This window comes from Gigantopelta aegis, chromosome 13 (assembly GCF_016097555.1).
Source record: "Gigantopelta aegis isolate Gae_Host chromosome 13, Gae_host_genome, whole genome shotgun sequence".
Classification (NCBI taxonomy): Eukaryota; Metazoa; Mollusca; class Gastropoda; order Neomphalida; family Peltospiridae; genus Gigantopelta; species Gigantopelta aegis.
This window is the reverse complement of record NC_054711.1, coordinates 11,240,491-11,267,011: the sequence shown is the minus strand read 5'-3', so window position 1 is coordinate 11,267,011 and position 26,521 is coordinate 11,240,491. Positions and strand designations below refer to the sequence as shown.

Sequence of the window (26,521 nt, the reverse complement as noted above, 5' to 3'; positions counted from 1 at the left end):
TTTTTTTTTTTTTTTTTTTTTTTTTTTTTAATCTGCTCAAGCAGGAACCGGGAGGAGGAAATGTCGACCCATACCCTGCACACACATCTGCAAATAATACAAAGATAAAATATCAACATGAGGTAAACTGCAGTTGTGTTGGATATATTGTGGTTTGATAAATATATTAGTACCAAAAACTAAAATTCTGGCGAAAACGACAGAGATATTTGGTCAAAATGAGCTGGCCTGAAACCTTTTCATCATGTACTAATATTTTTAATTCGGGCACAAATTAGCCTGCCCCTCTCACCCTCTCACCCCTACAAAACAAAACAGGATCCCGTACGCTTATGATTAGTACATCAGGCCTGTACCAATGGGTGTGGGTGCGTGGGGGATGTACACACCCTCACCGCGAGGTCCATTTTTTCCAACGCAACAGTTATCGACCGTTTTTTATAACATAGATACCTTACACTGTGGTTTACATCATTATATATGTAAATAATACCTTCATATACTTACCGTTTGTGACGTCCAATAGCCGATGGGTATTTTTGTACTCCGTTGTGTAGGCAACGACCCGAAACATTGTTTTCGTCTGAAAAAATCGTTAAACAAATTATTTCATGGAAATAAAATATGTTCAGGATGTAATAATCACAAATCATAAAACGTTCCTACATTGTTGATAAAAATAACAAAGAAAAAATCGCTATTTTATCGCCGTTCGACCCAGATACAATACTTCGACCAACTGCCAGTGATTTGTTTTTCTTTCACTCCTCCTATAAACATGTCAGAAGAATATAAATATAAATATAAATTCATGATTCCGATAATAATATTTTCAAAATTAATTTGTGTGAAATATCAAGTGACCTATTGCGGTAGGGCCTACATTTTCTGCGTTCGCTCGGACTACCGTGCGTCACGCATAAACGTTTCACATTTTTGACTTCTCAAAAATTTCTTAACGAGTTCTAACTACATTTTGCGCCACACACAAACAAATTTTGAACCCACTCTCCTAAGCGACAGGGCCCAAAATGAAAAAAAACAACGAAGCGGCATATAAGCGTACGGGCTCCCATTTTTGTTAGGGAATGAATGAATGAATGAATGTTTGTTTAACGACACCCCAGCACAAAAATACACATCGGCTATTGGGTGTCACAAATGGGATGCAGGCAGCTTTTTGCTAGAGTTAAACAATTATTCATATTAGCTTTATTTCAAAGTAAGTATTTCCTAGTGTCCATATGCTCGAAATAGATCACAGTACACGATTTGGGTGGGAAAACGTGATGACAGTCGTTTTTCTTTTAGTTTGACCGCAATTCGGATTGAATTCCGTTCCGAGCGAAACTGCTCGGAAGGGCGCTAATGCCGTTGTTCGTCCCTAGGATTAACTTTGGTAGTGCTTGCACTTGTAGACAAAGTTAATCTTAATGAACTAAGGGGGAGGGGGGGGGGAGGGGGAGGCAATGGTGTGGGGGAAAAGCAGTCTGATTAATATTAGCTCCACTGGTCTACCAGTAGATCTAACAGCATTGCGTGGACTCCCATGTCCAGGTGACATTTCGTCTATTAATAATAATTTAAATATCAACCAATCACACTTCGCCTTTTATAACGTTATTTGGGAGCATACAAATTCTAAAATTATCTGGCGAGACTATTTATGCGGCCGCCGTACTGCGAACCATATCAATACGTACGGGCCGGGTTAGGCGACTGTTCAACTGCAATATATATATATATATATATATATATATATATATATTGCAGTTGAGCATATATATATATAACTCTAGGTGTTTAATTTATTTTTTAAAGAACTGAATCAATCTTCAATTTTACATAACAAATTATTTATTTAAAATAAATGAAACATGTTTTAATGCATTGTCGAGATCGGTCTGGCGAGGTACAAGTTTGTTTTTGTTTTTTGTTTAACGAAACCACTAGAGAACATTAATTAATCATTAGCTATTGGATTTCAAACGTGGTCATTCTGACACGTAGTCAGCAGAGGAAACCCGCTACATTTTTTTCTAATGCAGCAAGGGATCTTTTATATATGCACTTACCTATAGACAGGAAAGCACATACCACGGCCTTTAACCAGTTGTGGTACACTGATTAGGTGAGATACAAAGCTACTGCAAACACACACACACACACACACACACACACACACACACACACACACACACACGTTTTTTTGGTTGTTTTGTTTGTTGTTTTTTTCCTACGGACTATGGACTACCAATATTTAGAACACAAACTTATATCTCGAACTCTCGACTTGATGTCGACTTATTATCTCTAGGGAGCGGAATCTAGACGTCGGTAGAGTTATTCGATTACAGGAACAGATCTCCTCGGTGAATCATTTGCTGAATGTTTTTTCCCGTAATGCGCTCAAGATAATAAGTCGAGAGCTGAGATAATAAGACGAGTGTGCATTCAGCATGCGCAGAAAAAAAGGTTGATCGATGTTTACTTGTGGCTTAAAATACTTTGATGACGTCAAATATCTAAAATGTAGATATAAAAATGCACGTTTCCACGCGCAGATTACTTTAATAAAAAGTGGGACTTATGCTGGAATCGTGACTTATTATATTGATGTTGAGGGCTGAACCTATTATCTTGAGATATCCAATTATATTGTCGAATGCTATACTTATCTCTTGTCAATGCGTACGTAACTTCAGCGGCATATAGGGTGTATAGTACCAAATCAAATCCCATAGACGACAATAGTAACATATGTGGCTAAAACGTATCAATCAACATAAAAGCCACGAATATAAATACTACCACCCCTCACCTTTAAAATGAATCAGACAATTTGGGGGTCAAGCTGCTCATTTCTAAGATAACGGGTAGCGTCTATGACTACTCTAGTTCCGCACACATGTTGAGTACTTTCTTTTGACAGATACCCCATACATGTTTCAAGCTCAAGGCCATTTGACACAGTGGTACTAGATGAAATAAAATTGCACATTCACATTTATAACCAATCACAGGACTTGTGGTGTTCACTTCTGTCAAAAGTTAGGTGCACCTCGAACTTTGACCCAGCCGGAAGTTATTTGGTTTAGTACTACTTATAGTCATGATAACAGGTCGAGAGCTTGACATTATAAGTTAGAATCTTAAGATAATATGCGGACATTTCAAAATAATAAGTTAAGCATTTTAATGGGTGGTGTTTTCAGACTGTATAAAAAGAAACATTGAGACCTTAGTACATTTTAAATGACTGGTGTTTAACATAATGATAGTTATTTTAACACTGTATGGCCGAACGTTGATTCATTTCTATGGCAACGGCATTAAATAATAATCATAACCGTTTTGCATTAAGTGTACATACGCAGTCCTCGCTGTTAAGGCCGTGGTTCATATAGCCGAACTCCAATTCAATTAGATTGTCACTTAAGCAATAGGCGAACTTGTTGGCCTATTTCAACATTTAAAAAACGGGGGCAAAAGTGCAATAATAAACTCTGAATTGTGTACTAGAATAAATATATTTTATGGCTATAACATCACATTTTTTCAGTCTTGAAATGAAAGTTCAACATTAAAATTTTATATTGAAATTAGTTTCCGGCATACTTCGTAGTAGTACCAGGGTCACTTGGGTATCAAACTATGCAAATGGTCTAGGTCACGTGACCTGTCCTGCGCTCTGATTGGTTGACGGGGGCGTGGCCTAATGGCGTAACTGAACTAAGTTAATGGCTTTAGCAGCTGGCAGCTGGCAGCTGACCTCGGTGACTTGGGTTAACGCCTATAGCAGCTTTCACTATGGTTAATGACTTTGGCAGCTCTCATCTGACCCCGGTAACATGGGCTAATGGCTATAGCAGCTGGGTAACTTCGTGAGGACGCTACTTTCACGGTGGTTAATGGCTTTGGCAGCTGTCATCTGACCTCGGTGACCTCTGTGATTGGGGTTCACAGCTGTCAGGTTTAAGCGTGCGGACGCTACTTTAACGGGGATTAATGACTTTGACAGCTCTCAACTGACCTCGGTGACCTGGGTGAATGGGTTTGACAGCTGTAGAGGGTCAGAAAAAGAGGTATCGGGTTACGAGAGGCTGGTGTGAGTGTGGGAACCTGACGGAGTTAATCGTTTTGACGTGTGTGTATAATGAGAACCAGATGTGAGTCTTGGTAATGGGGAGTGGAAAATTCCATGTCCATAAAAGGTTGGGACGTCAGTGATGGTGATGAGAATTTTAATGGGTTTAACAGCTGTGCACATCCGGGGAGGGAAAGGTTTGAAACGTGTCCATATATGGCGATGGCCATGAGTCATCCCAGAACGTGTTCAGACACGTCTTGACCTCGAGATAGCGTGGGTACGCTATGGATGGCGTGTGGTGTGACGTCACAAGAAATGCCAGAGACATTGCTGTATTTAAATAAATAAACCCACACTGTTATCGGCCTCATTGGTGTAGTGGTTAAGACTGGTAGGTACTGGGTTCGTATCCTGGTATCAACTGGTCACTACCCAAACGTTTTACTAACCACTACCTCCCACTGTCCTGGACAGGTAGCCCCATAGATAGTTAAGTGCGTGCGTGTGTGTGTGTCCAGGATAGCGTGCTTAAACCTTAATGGATTATTGGATTAGTGTTAGACCGGAGAATCTCTCTCACGCCTCCATTATCCCAACTGTTCTAAATAGCCCCAGATAGCTTAACTGCGTATGTCCAGGATAGCGTACTTAAACCTTAATGGACTATTGGACTAGTGTTAGACCGGAGAATCTCAACAACTAAGTACTATCCCCACTGTCCTACACAGCCCTAGATAGCTGATGTGTGTATGTGTGTGTGTGTGTGTGTGTGTGTGTGTGTGTGTGTGTGTCCAGGATAGCGTGACTGAATCTTAATGGAATAGAGGTACAAAAATAAATATAAACGCATATCGTTACCTTCCGAGGCACGGGGCGTAAAGAGTATCGTTACATTTTCGAACGGGATTCTGATTTAGAGGCGTTCAGTCATAATCCCCCCAGATGGTAGCCAATGAACATAAACCAAATGTCTACACCTCCGGTTTCTCTCGTACTGAGAAGGATTACAGTTGCAACGACTTGTCATCGGTAGGGTAAAACTAACCTGTCTCACGACGGTCTAAACCCAGCTCACGTTCCCTATTAGTGGGTGAATAATCCAAAGCTTGGTGAATTCTGCTTCACAATGATAGGAAGAGCCGACATCGAAGGATCAAAAAGAACCGTCGCTATGAACGCTTGGCTGCCGCATGCCAGTTATCCCTGTGCTAACTTTTCTGACACCTATTGCTTAAAATTCTTAACCTCAAAAGGATCGATAGGCCGGCGCTTTCACGGTCTGTATTTGTACTGAAAATCAAAATCAAGTGAGCTTTTGCCCTTTTGCTCCACGCGAGGTTTCCGTCCTGCTGAGCTGACCTTAGGACACCTGCGTTACCGTTTGACAGATGTACCACCCCAGTCAAACTCCCCGCCTGACACTTGTCTTCAGCGACGACACTATATTTAAAGAAAACTTAGATTAGAAAAGTATCTTATTATATTACCACAAACATTTTGGGCTATATTACTCAAATTTAGAACATCTGTTCACTACTTACCAATCGAAATAGGATCCTGAAACAACACCTCAGTAGAAGATCGAACGTGCTCATTATGTAATAATAATGACATTAGAGACGAATTTCACTATTTATCCACATGTACTTATTTCACTCCCGTAAACATTTGCTTAAGCCATATTATAATAATAAACCAAGTACGTTGAAATTTAAACAACTAATGACGAATAGCAAAATAAGTGTTCTCAAGAAATTATGTAAATTAATAAAAGAAATTATTGATAAATGCAGTAAACCCCAAAAGAACACTGACCCATAATTATTTACAATGTCTATCACTACCCAAGTATACATATATATGTGTGCGCGTCTGATTAGCACATTTTGGTAGTAATTACAATAATGTGACATTACATTACTTTATTCTAATTGTATTTTATTATTGCCTTTATTATTCTGTTGTATTTGTATTATACTATTGTCTATTACTGTATTGCATTTGTATTAATACCATTGTACTATTGTCTCCTGTAAACCCTATCTTGTCACTACAATTTATATATCATGTTCCTCATATGTCGTTGTGTAACGGCCTGAGCGTAATAAAGTTCTGTTCTGTCGGGGGCTTATCTTCAGAAGCATGGGGCTTGCGCCCCGATCTCCGCTCGACTGAATATGTAAAAAAACCCATAAACGTAGTGGTATTTCAATTGCGCCGCGAAGCTCCCACCTATGCTACACCTCTCATGCCTCTTTGCAGAGTCGGACTAAAATCAAGCTCAACATGGTCTTTTTTCCCCGCTGATTCTGCCAAGCCCGTTCCCTTGGCTGTGGTTTCACTGCATGGTAAATAGGGACAGTGCGAATCTCGTAAATCCATTTATGCGCGTCACTAATTAGATGACGAGGCATTTGGCTAGAGCTGACCATCATATATACACTTGTATATACTACCACGAGAGTAGGTATGTGTCACGGGGATCCTATAATACCCGTAACTGAATAAAACACGATTATCCAAATATCTCTCCTAACTGTATATCTGTTAGATCTCTCTGTAACGGGCAGTCCAATACCCGCGTGGCTCGTCTAGGTAGAATCAGAGATTAGATCTATATATAAAGTATATATAATATAGCCCGTTAGTTCACTTGAAAACACAACAAAACACAATACACTTTGGAATCTGTATTAATACTATGCTGACAAATGTACTGCCGCAGTAGTTAATTAACAACAACAAATAATAACAACCCAGAACTGATCACTTAATTAGTTAATCTCTAGGTGTCTAGTTTACACAATATTCTAATCACTTCAACGTGACACAACACACACACGTGTGATAATTGAGAAACGCTGCCCGGGGAACTTAATTAGTAAAGGAATTACAACTCTATTCCTAACTGGTTAATTTTTAATTAACCTTTAACTACTCATTTAGTAACCTTGTAATACAGAATTAATACTGGTACCTATCACAATAAAGACAATAACCTACAGTTTACCTAGGTCCTCTAGGATGACTGGTTAAGCTTTAATAATTATAGAACAGTGAGCCTACAATTTACTTCGTCAGTTTACCGGAAACACTGTCTAAATAATCTTGGTATAATACAGTATTAAAATATTTAAAGTCACATCAATCATATCAAGGTTATACAACAGAGCAGAAATAAAATATTTACCAGTCCAGTCAGACTAACTTTCCCTGGAGCCGTCCAATATGTTTCTCCCTGATATCTCTAAAACCCTAGCTATTTGTTATAAAACCCGAATATCGCCTGGGGGCACATCGCGGTACCGAATACCTACAAGTCATATTTCCACAGAGACCAAGACGGCAATTTTCCTTAGATGGCCAGACTTGCTGTCGCCATTCCGCCCAGAACTCGCGGAGGTATTACGTAACTACTGGCCACATGGCCTCCGCACCTAGTCTGGGTGTGTATTGTGAACAGCTCGACCACCGTCGCGCGGAGGTATTACGTAAAAAAGTGCCTACCTAGACTAAATGCATATTGGGACTGCACACGGCCCTCTAAAACAATTAATATCGCCACAGGGGAAAAGAAATTAAGAGCATGTTCCGTCACACACCCCCAACTCAAAAGGGATATTTCCTCTACTCTAGGAATAGGGAAATATACTAAAATAAAACAAATGTGCGTTAACCGACGCATCCGGGCATTTATAACACATAGTAAAAGGTGACTACCAGTAATCACACTGAGTCTCTGAGTCCCTGGTATACAATAAAATATATAAAAACAAAACAGAAATCAAGAACGTCAACACATTATCACAACGTTCAACTTCGGGACAGGGCATCAGCGATTACATTGGAAGTGCCCTTGATGTGTTCAATGGTAATTGGGAATTCCTGCAGAAGAAGACTCCACCTCAAAACTCTCTGGTTGGTGGCTTTCATTCTGTGAATGAAGGTAAGCGGATTATGATCAGTAAAGACCACCACTTGATGCAATGCCGACTTCACATAGATCTGAAAATGCTTCAGGGCTTGTACCATGGCCAAGCTTCCTTCTCTATAGTGGAATAGTTCACCTGGTGTTTGTCAAACGTTTGGAGAAGAAACTTACAGGATGGTCCAGTCCATTTTCGTCTTCTTGGAACAGCACAGCTCCAGCTCCCACGTCACTGGCATTCACAGCCAGCTTGAAAGGCATTCGGTAACCTGGTGCTGCCATCACGGGAGACGAGGAGAGCATCTGTTTGACACGGTTGAATGACTTCTTGCATTCTTCTGACCACTGGAACTTCGTTTCCTTCTTTTTCAGTGTCGCACGTTTTCCAGGTTTTCTTCGATAGGCATGCTGTCGAATCGGTGTAGCATTGGGTTCCAAGCGCACATCCTGGCTTAAGGTGTTGGTAACTGTTGGAAGGTCCTGACAAATGGAAACGTTGTCTTGTATCAATGTAATCAGCTTTGCTCGCTGGGGGCTCAAGTCTGCTAGAATCTGGCTGTTGGTTAATTTGATCTCTGCAGTCTTGACGTCATCACAGGAAATTGAGTGACTCTCAATTTGGACAGGTAGCACTGAAACTATTGGCAGTCTGTCAAAATAACCTTTTAGCAAATTGATGTGACAATACCTACTTTTCCTAACCCTATCAGGAGTGTTTATCACATTCCCTGTCTCATTAACCCGTTTGTGCACAACACAGGGCCCGAAATACCTGTTCTGCAATGAACCCCGTTTAATGGGAAGGTACAGCAGCACCTTATCCCCTGGTTTAAATTCCCGACTCTTAGTCTTCCTATCAAACACTGATTTTATTTTACTCTGAGCATGGCTCAGTTGCTTCCCAGCCTTCCCATCTCTAACTCTCTTATTCATTAATACTCCCTTGTCCATATCATAACCTGACATCTGATCCTCCATCTCACCCTCTGTTAATGTAGTGCGAGCTGCCAACAATTTAGGATCAACCCCCTGCTCTAGAATTAACTCTTGTCTATTACAAGGTAAGTCCCCTCTAGCAAACACAACTGGTTCATTTACCCTCTGAGGGAGATCAACAGGTTCCACCACATTTAGTTCCTCAGTTGACTTATCTACCATTTTACTGATAACCTCATCCACTCCAATTTCATGGCTCACACACGTATCAGACAAATCACACATATCCTCTGGGTCTCGTGTTACCCTTCTGGCCATAGCCCTAGTCTTTATACACGCAGGATATCTAATCTCATCAACCTCACTCTCTTCTATTGGTAAAGGGCTGTCTTTAATTAACAATTGGTCACATTTCGGCTGACAACACTGACTAGTCAAATCATTACCCAACAAAACTCCTATGTTTACAACACCCTTAATGACTGGTCCCATCACAAAGTTCGAACACAAGAAAACGTTATGTAACCGGACAACAATATTTTCTCCAGTAACTGAGGTTAAGGACAAACTACGTCCTGTATCTGAATTCTCTATACCAGCTAAACACTCCGACGTGATCAGTGACTGACTACACCCGGTATCTCTACAGATTGATATTACCTTAGGACTCAATTCTTGTTTCACATCACAAACCATACCAGTGGACACATACGGGTTTACTTTCTCTGCCATGGGACTAACCAATAACTCTCTCGCTAACGGAGCTGACCTCACTAAACCGACCACTTGCGCATTATCGCGTTTCCTTTTAAAACAGTCCCCGACAAGATGGTTATCCTTTTTACAGTAACTGCAATGTGGACGAAAAGTTCGTGCATTGGCTGATAATGCAGGCCTATCCTTACTTTGCCCACCAGGTGCATTCCTTGCCTGACTAGCTGACCAACTAGATGACTCTCCCCGATAGTTACTTTCCCAGGAAAAACCTGGCTGAAATTTCTTCTTATCACCCTGTTGTATAGAGCTACCCTGTACTGCCTGAGCTTTGTGTATTAACACGTAATCATCTGCCACTATGCCTGCCTCCTCTATTTTTTTGATATCACGATCCTCTAAATGAATACGTAAGCTAACTGGTAATCCATTTTTAATGTCCTGTAAGATCAACAACTCCCGTAACTCGGTATATGACTCTACCTGATGAGAAACCACCCATTTATCAAACATCCCTGCCTTCTTAGCCACAAACTCACTACAAGACTGACCCTGCGTTTTTCTCAACTCGCTATACCGTAAACGATAATCCTCAGGTCGTAATTCATAAGCCCTCAACACCGCAGACGTAACTAGGTCATACTGACTTGATCACTCATCACTCATTGAATTATAAGCTACGCTAGCCTTCCCCTTAAACTTAGACACGGCTAACAATGTCCACTTAGACTGCGGCCAATTTAGCTGCTTAGCGGCCCGTTCAAAAAGTTGGAAGAACATATCTACCTCCTGGTCATCAAATACAGGCACTGATCTATAAGCCTCCAACATGTTAAACTCATTTCCTGCTTCACGTCGAACATCTTCAGTATTCAACTTTAACTCATGTTCCACTTTTAATTTTTCTAACTGGAATTCTCTATCCCTATCTCTCTCTTCTCTCTCTCTCTCTCTCTCTCTCTCTCTCTCTCTCTCTCTCTCTCTCTCTCTCTCTCTCTCTCTCTCTCTTCTCTATCTCTATCTTCTCTATCCCTCTCTTCTCTTTCTCTATCTCTATCTTCTTTTTCTCTATCTCTATCTTCTCTCTCTCTCTCTCTCTCTCTCTCTCTCTCTCTCTCTCTCTCTCTCTCTCTCTCTCCTCTCTCTCTCTCTCTCTCTCTCTCTCTCTCTCTCTCTCTCTCTCTCCCTCTCCCTCTCCCTCTCTTCTCTCTCTCTCTCTCTCTCTCTCTCTCTCTCTCTCTCTCTCTCTCTCTCTCTCTCTCTCTCTCTCTCTCTCTCTCTCTCTCTCTCTCTCTCTCTATCTATCTAATGCACGTTCTTCTCTTTCGTACTCAAGCTTTTTAAAAGCTAACTGTTGTTCCATACTCAAGTCATTTATCTCTATCTCTGGAACAATCTCACTTTCTTCCATAACACGACTATCACCAAAAACATCCTGGACAATAATTGTCTTTATATCACCTAAGGTTTTAGCTGATGTTAAATCAATTTCCCGCTTACTTGCAATTTCAACTAACTCGGCCTTACGTGGTCGCTTAATCTCCACTACACTGAGCGTATGCCTATCCAGCAAATTCTTATCCATGTTTAGGTATGACGCACTTATTATTAATTAATTTTCTAGTGAACAACGTTGCTACTTCTAGTTAATTTGTAAAAATAATTTATAAAGCGCCCATTTACAAATAAACTTTTTTAAATATGCATGTCCGGTTTCAGATCCGGGACGAGTGCCCCAATTTTCACTCCTGTCACGGGGATCCTATAATACCCGTAACTAAATAAAACACGATTATCCAAATATCTCTCCTAACTGTATATCTGTTAGATCTCTCTGTAACGGGCAATCCAATACCCGCGTGGCTCGTCTAGGTAGAATCAGAGATAAGATGTATATATAAAGTATATATAATATAGCCCGTTAGTTCACTTGAAAACACAACAAAACACAATACACTTTGGAATCTGTATTAATACTACGCTGACAAATGTACTGCCGCAGTAGTTAATTAACAACAACAAATAATAACAACCCAGAACTGATCACTTAATTAGTTAATCTCTAGGTGTCTAGTTTACAGAATATTCTAATCACTTCAACGTGACACAATACACACACACGTGTGATAATTGAGAAACGCTGCCCGGGGAACTTAATTAGTAAAGGAATTACAACTCTATTCCTAACTGGTTAATTTTTAATTAATCTTTAACTACTCATTCAGTAACCTTGTAATACAGAATTAATACTGGTACCTATCACAATAAAGACAATAACCTACAGTTTACCTAGGTCCTCTAGGATGACTGGTTAAGCTTTAATAATTTTAGAACAGTGAGCCTACAATTTACTTCGTCAGTTTACCGGAAACACTGTCTAAATAATCTTGGTATAATACAGTATTAAAATATTTAAAGTCACATCACACATCAAGGTTATACAACAGAGCAGAAATAAAATATTTACCAGTCCAGTCGGACTAACGTTCCCCGGAGCCGTCCAATATGTTTCTCCCTGATATCTCTAAAACCCTAGCTATTTATTTAAAAACCCAAATATCGCCTGGGGGCACATCGCGGTACCGAATACCTACAAGTGATATTTCTACAGCGACCAGGACGGCAATTTTCCTTAGATGGCCAGACTTGCTGTCGCCATTCTGCCCAGAACTCGCTGAGGTATTACGTAACTACTGGCCATATGGCCTCCGCACCTGGTCTGGGTGTGTATTGTGAAGAGCTCGACCCCCGTCACGTGGAGGTATTACGTAACAAAGTGCCTACCGAGACTAAGTGCATATTGGGACTGCACACGGCCCTCTAAAACAATTAAGAGCATGTTCTGTCACAGTATGCAAGATACTAATAGTGTTGCATCCATGGTTCATACTGGAGGATGTCCCCAGTTTCCATATTCGGGAAGGACGGATCTCGAGAAACCCCCAATTGTATCCAGCATGCAGTAGGAGACTACTCCACCAGGGTCACGCGGCTTGGCGGCTCTCTTGGTTTGAGCCCACCATGCAGTGAGCGCCATCACTGTGAGCCCCACCTGTTTCTACCAATACTAACGCATGTACGCCAGGCGCCTGTACTGCGCAGGTCGATATTTTGTCATACCCAACACCGACTACGGGGTCCCTACCTCTGTGCAGAAGTGATCATTGCCCTTGTACCATGTATCTCTGGCACCCACCAGAAAACCGCTGTGCACCTCCACTTCGGTACAGCCCGTGAGTGTCATTGCTGAGGCTTCGAGACTGGAATATTTGTCCTTCTTGCCGGATGCTGCCTTGTGGAAGGAGTCCACACTATCGTCCCATATCACTGTCTGTCGGGTCAATGATATGTACTTTGCTCCCACGCCAAATGAACAAGTCTGTTTTCAGCGTTTCGTTATCAGTAACGATGCGTGGTTCTTCCAGGACATTCCAGCCTCTTTTCGTACAATTCTGACGGATTGCAAAGTATACATGGTTGTGTCGCTTGATCCGATTTCTCTTCACAGACATACACGCACCCGTTATGTACCCAAGAGTTTCGACTGCCCGTCCGCATTTTCTACAACTTACATTCCCCTCTTGTCTTCCCCTTCGGAGGGCTTCTCTGGTGGGAACTGTGTTAGTACGAACCCTTAGCGCAGCCAACACTTCCCTTTCGCACAGGAAAGTTCTCTCTGTGAGGAACACATTGCTTATCGGACAACCACGCCATAGTTGTACGCATTTACCTTGCGAGGGTAGTGAGGCCCATTTCGCAGCCTCAATTTTATGCCAGGCCCTGTTCCTGCACTTTTTGCTAGTCGGTGGTGGCAGGCGGAATAGGTATTTGATCTCCCCGATCCTTTACTCAAAGCTCGATTTCTCTGCAGTGCTGCGGATTGTATCATCTGTTGATGGGAGACAGCTTGACATGTTGTTCACCTGGGCTATTGGCACCTCCTTTGCCAGCTGAGTAAAACCTAACCCACCGTCAACATTTCTAGCATAGAGCAGGTGGTTGTTCATGACATTGCACAGATGTAGCCAGCTGTGGGTCCATTTTCGAATGAGAATGTCCAACTCCTCCAGCTTATCTTTGCTGGGTGCATTCAATGCAACGCTGAACTTAACTCTTGGTATGGCATAGGTTGTCAGCATCGACAACTTCTGCTTTGGTTTCAGAGCTGCTTTATTTATACTCCCCGTGAAAATGGATGATGGCATCCTGGTGATTGAGTTGGGGCATACTTGCTGGTATGTCTTCTGGCAATACATCACTTTGGCCCAGAGTTCATATAGACAGGTGGTCAGGGAGGCCCGACCTGATCAATCGGCTGGTCACGCCATGCTCATGAGCAAACAATTTGTTTTTTTTATACTTGCCAAGAACAACCATTCCTTGAATGACCATGTGCATTTATTGCTCTTGGGCAGTGGCTAGGGTCAATCAGGTGATTTCTTGTGATTTTTATTACCTGAGTATATCAACCATGTATCCCTAGTATGATTGTCTGGAGGTTATCCGCAGTTTCATGTCCCCTTGTTGGACTCTGTGATGAGTGGGGGCATGGTTGATGAATTCATGACTCTATAATATGGGTAAAAACAACTCTCAAACTTCAGATGGGAAAAGGGTCCACACCGAGGTTATGGATTCCTCATCATCTGATGAGGAATCCAGGACTAGTGTGAACTTGAAAAAGTCAAAAGTTATTACTTCTGAATCCTGGCCGAGGTTCCTGGTCATCAGTTCGTCTGCTGATGGGGCCTTGAGCAAATTATCTCCATTTGCTATTCAGAAGAAGCTTGTCAGCTTGGCTGGTGAGCCAAAATCTGTGAAAAAACTGAAAAGTAGTTCGCTACTGGTAGAATGTTTGACTGAGAGGCATTCATCGTGTCTTCTCAAGTCTACTTCATTGTGTAATGTGCCAGTAAAAGTATCGCCTCACGCCTCCCTTAATTCATCGAAGGTGGTAATCCAGTCAAGAGATCTGGAAGGAGTCACTGAACATGAAATAGATGAAAATTTATCATCGCAGGGAGTGACATCGGTGAAAAGGATTAATATTCGTCGAAACAATGAATTTGTTCCAATGAATACTTTGATCTTAACTTTCAATACACCAGTCCTTCCTCAATCAGTCAAAACCGGATATCTCAGTATATCTGTTGTGTCATTTATACTGAATCCCTTACACTGTTTAAAGTGTCAGAAGTTTGGTCATGGTCAAACTACATGTCGAAACAAGCTGACATGTGCTCGTTGTGGTCAGTTTGACCATGACAGCAAAACATGTACTAATGGCATTCTTTGTATCAACTGTAAGGGAAACCATTTCGCATATTCGCGAGAATGTGCCAGATGGTATTCGAGAAAAGGGTACAACAGATTAAAGTTGACAAAAACTTGCCATTTCCTGAGGCTAGGAAACTTGTGGAAACCGAAACACCTGTCGTAGCAGGTAAATCGTATGCTATGGTAGTCAAGGTTTCCACAAGAAGTATTTTAACTAATACTGACATCACTTGGAGATATGATGAGGCTAAATATCAAAAGCTTTCTGATATTGAAAAAGCTGCTAAACAGGCTGATAAGGCAGCCCAGAAGCACAATGAAGTTTCGCAGAAACAGCAGGAAGCTTCCCAAACACCTAAAACATGTACAAAAGTTACATAAGTGTCACTGGATTCGCAGAATCCATCAGGGAGATCGACTGCTATGGTGCCAGGCCCTAGTGGTCCTCTTCAGTCAGGAAAAGGTAAACAAATCTGGCACGGAGTGCTCTTTGGGACGTTTGAAAAAAATTGAAATGCGTTCTGTCCCAATAAGTAATTCGTTTGATTCTTTGGTGATGGACGTGGGTGATGAGAGGGATGATTTGCCTCAAATTCACTCACGATCTAAGTCAAAGAAAAAACAAAGATCAATCCCATACGTCCCTCTGATGACTAATTCAGTCATTCAGTGGAACTACCGTGGGCTTAGGCCCAATTTTAATTCAAAAACATAATTCTCTTGCAGTGTGTCTTCAGGAAACTTTCTTGAAGGACACTGATCATATTACAATGAGAGGATTTAACCTCTATCATAAGTTTCAAGAAACTGAAAATAGAGCATCTGGGGGTGTTTCCATTCTGGTTAGTGAAAACATTCCTCAGAGTAGAGTAGCATTAACTACAAATTTACAAGCTGTGGCTGTAAAAGTCATGGCTCATACAACTGTAACTCTATGTTCAATTTTAATCCAAAGGATCTTCAAGATCTCATTAACCAGCTCCCTACTTCCTTTATTATTATGGGAGATTTTAATGGTCACCACACTTTGTGGGAATGTGAGGATGTACATATTAGAGGTAAACAATTGGAAGACTTAATTCTCAATAATGACTTACTTTTATTCAATGATAAAAGTCATACATATTTTCATTCTGTAAATGGTTCTTTCACTTCTGTAGACATAACCCTTTGTAGTCCTTCACTTTTTCTTGATTTCTCCTGGAAAGTTGGTTCAGACTCTTGTGGTAGTGACCACTTTCCCATTATTTTGGAGAATGATGGACCTCCATCGCTTGAAAGGGTTCAAAGGTGGAAGTTGGTGAAGGCAAATTGGGGTCAGTTTCAGTATCTGTGAAGCACTCGACTGCAACAATTTGCCATTACTGATGCTGATGATCCCATGTCTTTGTTCACTTCCATCTTGAAGGACATTGCAGATAAAACTATTCCTAAGACTTCGGCAGTGCCAAAGCGTTTCAATAAACCATGGTTTAATGATACGTGCAAGGATGCATTCAAAGAGCGAAACAGGTTACTTGAGAGGTTCAAACGTGAACCTACTGGGGATAACCGGGATGCATTTCATATTGCTAGGGCCAAGGCTCGCAGAGGGATCAGACAGAGTAAGAAATCATCTTGGAGAACTTTTGTCTTCAAGTTGAATTCACAAACATCAGTGAAATCTGTCTGGAATAGGATCCGTAAAATCAAAGGTAAGAATCCAGTAATACAGTTCATCATTTGTCTGTCAATGATACGGATGTCACGTCTCATTGTGACATTGCCAATGCATTGACAGACAACTTTGCTCATAACTCATCTTCTGCTTTCAGTACAGATGCATTTACATCTGTTAGAACTAAAGCTGAAAAGCAGTCCTTTATTTTTCATCTGAAAATATACATCAGGCATTTCTCTTTGGAGGAATTGCAGGATGCTCTTCATAGAGCCCATGATACATCAGTAGGCCCAGATGAAATTCATTATCAGTTAATGAAACATTTACCTGAATCATCTTTGATGGTTCTTTTGAATATTTTTTAATAACATCTGGATTTCTGGAGACTTTCCTTCTGATTGGAGGAAAGCAATTATCATTCCTATTTCCAAGCCTGGACCCATATTCACAAAACATCGTAAGCCTAGTTTTACACGTAAACGCAAATCTACGACTGAAGAGCTATTCACGAAACAACGAAAACGTAAGTTACGTGTAAAGTTGGACGTAAATATAAGAGTGCCTCCGGTTACAACTAACACTGCACGTAAGTTGTGTACATATAATAAATCAAGCACGATCGCCGTTATTTACTATTATTTACGGAAACTAGCAGCATTTCCAATAATTGAAGCAGTTTGCGATAGCGAACGTCCACGGATTGAACATATTCTTGTTGGTTATCGAATGGATGTTTTCGACTGGGCCAATTTCTCGTGAGTTATCTTTTCCTTTTTAAGAAATGTCCTCAAGTTCGTACCAAAACGCGGATCCTAACCAATAACAAAATGCTATGGTTCACCATTTGCAATGTTATTGTTAGCAGACGACAAACGAAATTGCGTTTTGCGCATTTGTTATTATCCGGTAGCCATCGTTTCTAATGTTGTTTTTTAATTATTTCCCGGTAAGAGTGTTAAATCGTAGATTTACATCCAACTAAGTTATGTTTACATTTATGACCGTCTTTGAGAATAAGGTACTTTTTGCACATAAATGTAAATCTACGGCAGAAGTAAGTGCTAGTCGTAGACATATATTTACACCTTTTTGTGAATATGGGTCCTAATCCTACTAGTTATCGCCCTATCGCATTGACAAGTTGCATTTGTAAAACCATGGAATGAATGATTAATCATAGACTTGTCTGGTATCTTGAATCCCATAAATTGCTTACTAACGTGCAATGTGGGTTCAGATCTAGACGTAGCACAGTTGATCATCTCGTTAGATTCGAAACATTTTGTAGGGAAGCTTTCATCCATAATCAGCACTTGGTTTCAGTGTTTTTTGATTTGGAGAAGGCTTACGATACCACGTGGAAGTATGGGATTTTAAACGACCTCCATGGCATGGGCCTTAGAGGTCAACTTCCAGTTTTTATATCTCAATTTTTAAGAGATAGATCTTTTAAAGTCCAGCTGGGGTCGACTTTGTCTGATGTTCACCACACAACCAGGGACTTAGGCTTTGTCTTGGTGCATTTAGAACATCTCCTGTAGAGAGCTTCTACGTTGATGCAAACGAACCTTGTTTGGGTGCTAGACGTGCCAAGCTTTCTCTGCAGTTTGCTACCAAGATCAAATCATTACCAAAACATCCTACACATGATGCGGTGTTTGACAACAAATATATGAAGTTGTTTGATGCAAGACCAAATGCTATTCGTACATTTGATCTTCGCATTCAGCGTTTTTTGTCGCTTTCCAATATTGATTTATTAGACACTTTGGAAACTCCTTCATGTTTTGTTTTACCACCTTGGTGTATTACACCACCTAAAATTGTGTTTCATCTTGTGCATCTCAAGAAAGATCGTACAGATGCTGTGATATATAAACGATTGTTCATGGAAATTCAAGACATGTACCGTGAATACATTCCTGTGTATACAGATGGATCACGGGATGGGAATTCTGTGGCTAGTGCTACAGTCTTTCCATCGAACACAATCCTTTCCATGAGACTGCCTGAGTTTAGTGCTGACTTTAGTGCTGAAGTTTAGGCAGTCATTAAAGCCTTAGAAGAAATCAAGGATTCGATTGCATCCAGATTTATTATTTTTACGGACTCACTTTCTTGTCTCCAAGCTTTGCACAATATGAAGCTGGACGAAAGTCTGTCTTTTTATCTATTGCCAATAAAGATGTATTTTGTTGGGTGCCCAGCCATGTTGGTATCAGGGGAAATGAAAAGGCAGATTCTGCTGTCAAATCTGCTTTGGATTTGCCTCATGCCAGGGTTGGTGTACCTTATACTGATTTTAAACATAGTATCAACCCATTTATCTTTTTGACTTGGTAACGTGATTGGGATGATGCGGTTGCAAACAAGCTTCATGCTATCAAGCCCGTCTTGGGAGAGTGGCAGTCCTCCTAGACAGTGCAGAAAGAATGAAATAGTCTTGTGTCGTGCCCGCATCGGTCATACTTACCTGACCCATTCATTTATTTTGAAAAAGGATCCTCCACCTCAGTGTGAGCACTGTCAGTGTATTCTGACGGTGTGTCACATTTTGGTTGAGTGTAACTTTATGAAAGAAACTCAAAAAGATATATTTGGTCAGAGCAGTGTGATGGAATCATTTTGATTCCATCCAGAATTAGATTTACAATTTTTACGTGATATTGACTTTTACTCTAAATTTTAATTTTATATATCTGTGATATTTGTATTTTGTGCACAGTTCTTTACACTGTTTTATTTGATTTTTGAATTTTTATATTGATGTTGATCATCACTTCATGTTTTGAATTATCATAGTCTGACACCCAATAGCCGATGTATTTTTTTGTGTTGGGGTGTCGTTAAACATTCATTCTTTCTTTCTTTCTTTTTGTATACTCTTGCACCATATCTCTAGCTTTTTAAGTGGATCTGCTTTCTGAAAACCAACCCAGGGATCTATCTCCCGGACAAGATACTTTGTGCTTTCACCTGGCTGTAGCCAGGGGACGTCTACACCATTCACTTGAATGGGCTCAGTGTCAATGACCGTGTACGTCCTGTTCGCAGAAGGTTTTTCTATGAATGCACAACACTTTTTGACATTCAGTTTCATCCCGGTGATCTCAGTAAAATCCACCGCTAGCTCCACGTTTCGTTGGAGGCTGTTCCTGTCAGGGGTGATGGTAGCTGCGTCGTCGGCATACGCCAACATGGACACTTCAGTCTCTTCTAGTCTGTATGAGTACCCCTCATCTTCTATGAGGCAGAACAGAACGTCCATTGTAACGTTAAACAGGATGGGCGATAACGGTTAGCCCTGATTAACACCCCACGTCATTGGAATTAGGCCTGTTTTGCCTTTTGGAGTGGTAAAGTATGTTTTTGTTCCCTCGTACAGCTCATCCACTAGCTACATAAAGTGTTGTGTGATGCCGTGGCGTTGTAGTCCCTTCCGAATATGCTTGTGGGACACAGTGTCGAACGCCTTTGCCAGGCCGAGTAAGGCGACCGCAATACGTTTGCTGGACATGTTTGCATTGCGGACCAGCTGGTCCAGACACTGAACGTTTCGGCGCACCCAGAGTCTCCATCACGAATGAAGCCTCTTTGCCTCGGGTTCAGAAAGATTGATTTCTCCAACCGGGCTGCCAACAATTTGGTGAATAGATGGAGCACTACTGACGCAATTGTTAATGGTCTCCAACTGCCGAGGTCAGATGTGTCTCAACCTTTTGGGAGCAAGATACTGCGATTACCTTGGATCAGTTTACTCACTTTGCCCATCAGGAGGAAGATGTTTAAGATTGTCGCCAAGATGAGACCATTTACACTCTAATGAAGAGTACCCACCTTTACCTTGTCGGGTCCACCGGCTGTGTCCCATTTCATGCACGACAGTGCCTTCATCACCTCTTTTACCGTGAAAGGTTTCAACGTTTCTGAATTGTCGGTGCTACGCTTGGGTGCAGGGAAGCAGCTCGGATCGACGTCCTGACTTACACCGCCAAATCGTTCTAAGTAGGTGACCTTGATCTCATCCACCTCTCCTGGACATGTGTTTTCACACTTGCCATCAAGGATCTTTGTTGCGAGTTTCATTCAGTCTGACGCGTACAGTGGAATTCTTGAGGCTGTTGCACACCAACATTTCCTTGAATCCTATGGGTCTCTTCTGAGCTCCAGTTGCGTTTGTGACGGGCAAGTGAAAATGACCGGATCGAATGTGACTCATACCCTGGTTTGGTAGCATATGACCGACATAGAGCCCCACACCATTAACTCTGACATTGGGACAGTACCTCCCTCGGGCTCGTACTCGGCCTCCGGGGAGAAGGGGTGCAAGCCCGTACTAAAGCTATTGCGAACTCTCATATTTGTTTTTGGGACCAGAAGGCCCATTGCAACGTTTTGGCTCACAGACTCAGCTCCTGGGGTCTATTACTCAGACTCTCACGTGGATAGGCACGTGCCACCCATTGGCGTGGATGCACTACCCGGACGTACGTTGCTTAAGAGTGTCATAGTTACTCCCGCCGTTTACCAGCGCTTTTATTAATTTCTTCACTTTGACATTCAGAGCACTGGGCAGAAATCACATTGCGTCAACACCGGGTCGCACTGCTTTCTTTTAATTATACAGTTGGATTCCCCTGGTCCATCGATTCCTGTCGGTGGACCCATTTGGCTATTTCTCATTCCAGCCAGTGCTCCACAACTGGTGTAACAAAGGCCGTGGTATGTACTACCCTGTCTGTGGGATGGTGCATATAAAACATCCCTTGCTACTAATTGAAAAGAGTAGCCCATGAAGTGGCAACAGCGGGTTTCCTCTCATTATCTGTGTGGTTCTTAACCATATGTCTGATGCCATAAATACAATGTGTTGAGTGCATCGTTAAATAAAACATTTTCTTCCTTCCTTCCCCTGGTCTGTACCAGCCAACACGGACGACACGTGAGACGCAGCCGAATAGCTGAGGCAGTCCACGGGAAGGTTGAAGCAACGATCCGAGCTCGATACCGACACGCCACCCTCGATTGGCCACGCGCCCAGACTGCCCCGACGGAATGCCCACCGTCCCCGGCACTCGACGAGCAGCACCTGAAGAGAAACCCGAAAGCAAACGCTGAGCACCAAATGCCAAGACCGGGCGAGAGAGAACCAAGAGCGGAGAGGGACGACGCGACCAGGGAGAGCGTCAAGCCTTGCCCAGCATGTGCCCTTCCGAGCCCCGCTTCGTACTCCAGCCCGACTGGCCCAGCCCTCAGAGCCAATCCTTGTCCCGAAGTTACGGATCCAATTTGCCGACTTCCCTTACCTATATTGTTGCATCGACTAGAGGCTATTAACCTTGGAAACCTGGGGCCTAATTCACAAAGGTCTCTTAGGCTCTGCTAGACAACAAATCATCCTCTTTGCAAGTCTTTTAGCATTACACTGCGAGATCACAAAGTTGCGAGAGTTTAGTGAATTAGGCCCCTGCTGCGGATATGGGTACGGCCTGGCAAAAAAATCACAAGTCTCCGTCGGATTTTCAAGGGCGGGCGAGAGCACACCAGACACCGTAAGAGCCACGGTGCTTCACGTGAACTCCTTTTCCCTCTCTCTGGGTAAGCCGATTTCAGGGATTGGGTCTCTTACAAAGAAAAGAGAACTCTTTCCGTTCATTGCTCATTGAGAGCATCTTCGGAAAATAGACGATTGTCTCCTGTGTTGTCAGTCACTGAGAACATTCAATGGATAATGGGCTATTGCCTAGTCTTTTGGTTGTTTAAATAAATATCTGTAACTGTACCTAACTATATGTAATATTAACTGAAGTTAAATATTATAGTTCTTTGGTGTAGAACTCTCAACTAATTTCATTGAGAGCATCTTGAGATAATGGGCGAATGTCTAGTCTCCTGGTGTTGTTAGTCACTGAGAACACTCAATGGATAATGGGCGTTTGCCTATATCTTTTGGTTGTTTAAATAAATATTGATTTTTAACTGTGATACTTATAATTGACATCACTGGTTAACTACATATTTTTCATAGTTTAGTGTTAATAGTATTCTTCGCTCATAACTATGGTTGATATCAGCATAATATTTCATGTATAAAATTCTGTGGTTTTTCAATGCAATAACAACCCGTCTTTAAAAGCGACATCTTTTTGTCTTGTTTATTTTAACTATTATTTTATGTGGTAAACGTCTTCACGTTCGAGCGTGCAGTACGCACTCCTCGTCGCTTGCTCAATACATAGGTCCAGAGTAGTTGCACACGTGCTCGCACGACACTCAGGCACAAGGCACAAAATTCTACCACAATGGTGAACAATTACAAGCCCCAGTCCCCATCACGAAGGAGATTCAACGAGTTTCCCATTCCTCTCGGAGCAGGGCAGTGTCCACGTTGATTCCTTCAGTGTAGCGCGCATGCGGCCCCGGACATCTAAGGGCATCACAGACCTGTTATTGCTCAATCTCGTGTGGCTATACGCCACTTGTCCCTCTAAGAAGTTGCGCCGACTGTGTTTCGTGGATCGGCGAACTATTTAATAAGCTAGAGTCTCGTTCGTTATCGGAATTAACCAGACGGCCTCAGATTACAGTTATCTTCCCATTTGTCCGCGCAATTAGTCTGCTGTTTGACTGTGATTATTTCATGGCAGACAGCTATCAAGTAGCAACTATTTGACTGAAGTGACAGGGGAGAGCATGTAGTTTGTAAACATGTGTAACTTGTTGACATTGAAGACTTGCTTGTGGTAATTCCGGCCCATGCAAAAGTAGTGCTTTTTGTGTACAATGGGTGTACTCCGGTCAGGTTTAGAGGGTGTGTTTGTTTAAATCAATATGCTGGGAGAACGAGCTGGACAACAGGGGTTGTCCTTTTCAGGGTATGTGTCCCCCAGGCAGGCAAAGGTACATACAAAAATCCACGGGCCTGCCGATATTAATAAAAATGTTACAGCCACTAAGGCTATATAGAAACATATCGCGAAATTAATTGAGGTCTGAGGCCAGACAAATCGCTCCACCAACTAAGAACGGCCATGCACCACCACCCACCGAATCAAGAAAGAACTATCAATCTGTCAATCCTTACGGTGTTCGGAGCGGATGGTTTTTCCCGTGTTGGGTCAAATTAAGCCGCAGGCTCCACTCCCAGTAGTGCCCTTACGTCAATTCCATTAAAGTTTCAACTTTGCAACCATACTTTCCCCAGAACGATTAAAGGGAGATTATTTTTTACAACTGCAATGCAGTAAGTAATACAGAGTTACCCACCATGAATTTAAAAACTATTTTGAGACGGAATATACGGCTGTAAATAAGTGACAGTATTTAATTTACGACCAAGGGCAGATTATATGTGAAAACCGCGGCTGAGACGTCAAAGACCGTGGAATGTATTACCTTATTGATGGGAAAAGTACATAGAAAAAATCTGTTTCTGTTTTATTTATTTATTTATTTATTTATTTATTATTATCTTTCTTTTTTTTAGAAATAGCCTGTGCGGTGACATTAGATTTCTTTCCTGCCTCCCTGCAAAGCACAAACGACAGCCTGTTGTCAGTTTTAGTTAACAGTGCGTTTGCCGATTTCAAATTGTAGGGTTCGTCTAAAAAATGAAATGAGAAATACTGCGCTGTACGAAGAACGTTCGGTTGAGGATACGGTACTAGAGTCTTTCGTTAACGCCGGTTTGATCTTGACAATGTATTATCGACAATCGTATTGTCCTATTTCAGAATTAATATTATATAAAGTGTTAGTAGAACTTTCAAAGTTTAGTTTGCATACTAGTAACACATTGATCATGTATATATTTTTCAAATAAAATATACTAAAGTAGACAATGGACGTTTTCACTTCTTAATTTTACGTGTGTTAAAATCGACAAATTCAAATAAATATTCTTTCGTTTGGAAAGGGTAAAGTTAGGGGTGTTTTTTGTTTAACGACATCAATGTTGGAGCATATTGATTTAATAATCATTTGCTATTGGATGTCAAACATTTGGTTATTTTGACATATAATCTTAGAGAGGAATCGAGTGCATGCGCAGGGGGAGGGTATTGGAAGTCGAAACCCTTACCTGCCTAAGCTTAAAAAAGAAAAAAGAAATATATTTTCTGGGGGAGCATAGCCCCATATAAACTTCGCTCAACAGTCTATAACCCCAACCCCGCTGAAATCCCAGCACACACGCCTTGGAAATCCGCTACATTTTTATGTTTAGCAAGGGATCGTTTATATGTACCATCCCACAGACAGGGTATCACATACTATGGATATTATATACCCACCGATGGGGATCGATCCTAGACTGACCGCACATTTTCAAAAAACACCTTTTTAGGTATAAGTAATGAATAAAAATAACGTATAGTCTTGAAAAATTTTACGTAAATCGAACACAACACCCTCTTCCTCTACCCCTAGAGCGTTACGTAATTATTAACACCCCCTTACATGTAACGCGTATGCCAACCGCTGGCCACTGTCAAAATTTCAAGGCAAATCCCCAACCGACCCCTGGAAAGGTGTTGTACCATACCTCAATGGATATAAATATGTTTTGGAGATACGAGACGACCCCTCAATCGAGACAGTTAAATTTGTTCATAATCACGCGAGAAGCTCAGCGCCTGCGCAAATCACGTAAAGTCCCAGTTCTACTGGCGTCCCGCTAAATGAAGAAAAACAAAGCTGGCCATTGCCTTTGTGGTTGACCTAGATAATGTAGATAAGCGAGCATTGCGAAACTATAGCGATGTGGTGGACCTTTTATGTACTAAACAGAACTAAATCATCTATTCTATATGCTTAAATAATAAAAATATTCCAGGGACTGCAGCTTTAATAACTATGATTCGGTAACAGCACTAAAAGTTTAGCTAGTTTCGCAGATCGGTACGGTTAGAGGACATTATGATGTGTATTAAGCAAAAATGATTGTGGCACAATGTTTGTTGTCTGTGCAGGCACATATCTTGTACATGCAATTGTTTTTGTGTGATACATTTTTCGGGGAACATGTCTCGACCCCTCACCGTAAACTTCGCTCGCCTCCGTGTAGCTCGAATACTCTGACTGTAAGAGATGGGTTTTTTAATTTGGAAGGAGCGGTCGGAATTTAGGCAAAGAGAATGGGTGCGCGTTTTGAATGAAGGAAATTTGGCGCATTTTTGAACGGTCGATCGAAAGATAAAGTCAGTAGCTACGTATATATTTTGATATTAGTGAGTCGAGAGTAGCTCGATACTTAGACCTATTGATGCTGGGGTGTCTCCCTGTCCTAAAACATATTAACCGTAACCCCCTGTGTTGTACCATATTTACTCCTGGCGTACAACAACACAAATTACGCTCAACCCTCTTATACAGTCAGTTACACAACCGCAAACATACACTATACACACACCCAATTATCCTATAACAAAGTAAAACTACCTAAGTTATAGCACCTGATATTATGCACTAATATACAACACCACTTACATGCATATCTAAATAAAAACAAATAAACAACCCTATTAATAATCACCACAAACAAATTACAATTAACTAAATTGCCCTGTATTTGAGTCTTGTGGAAAAATATAGTCAAACTATCTGTCCAAAAGACTAAACCACATACCTCCTAAGAGCCATTTCCCAGTCAACTTGCCTGCTGGAAACCTTCTTGGCAAATGCACTGATGAACAGACAGGTGACTTTTACCTTTCCCACAGCCTGTATGCTTTTTACCTGCAGCTTACTTTCCCACTTAAGAAACTCAAAATACTGCTCATAAACGTTATGACACAACGTTTTCACAATTTACCCAGTATGCTCATGCTCTAGCAAAACATTGGGGACATTTATGGTATAAACCCCCTCTAACATCATAAAATACATAAAACTAATCTTTTCTGTGATACCTACAAAA

At 41.4% G+C, this 26,521-nt stretch overlaps 1 long non-coding RNA gene across 1 annotated transcript; it reads right to left on the bottom strand.

Moving 5' to 3' along the window:
• LOC121387765 lies at positions 1-26,313 on the bottom strand. The gene is made up of 3 exons (XR_005959874.1): positions 26,231-26,313; positions 508-583; positions 1-87 (listed from the first exon to the last, which is right to left on the bottom strand). It is a non-coding gene; the product is annotated as an uncharacterized LOC121387765 (long non-coding RNA).
• Positions 26,314-26,521: the final 208 nt, after the last annotated feature.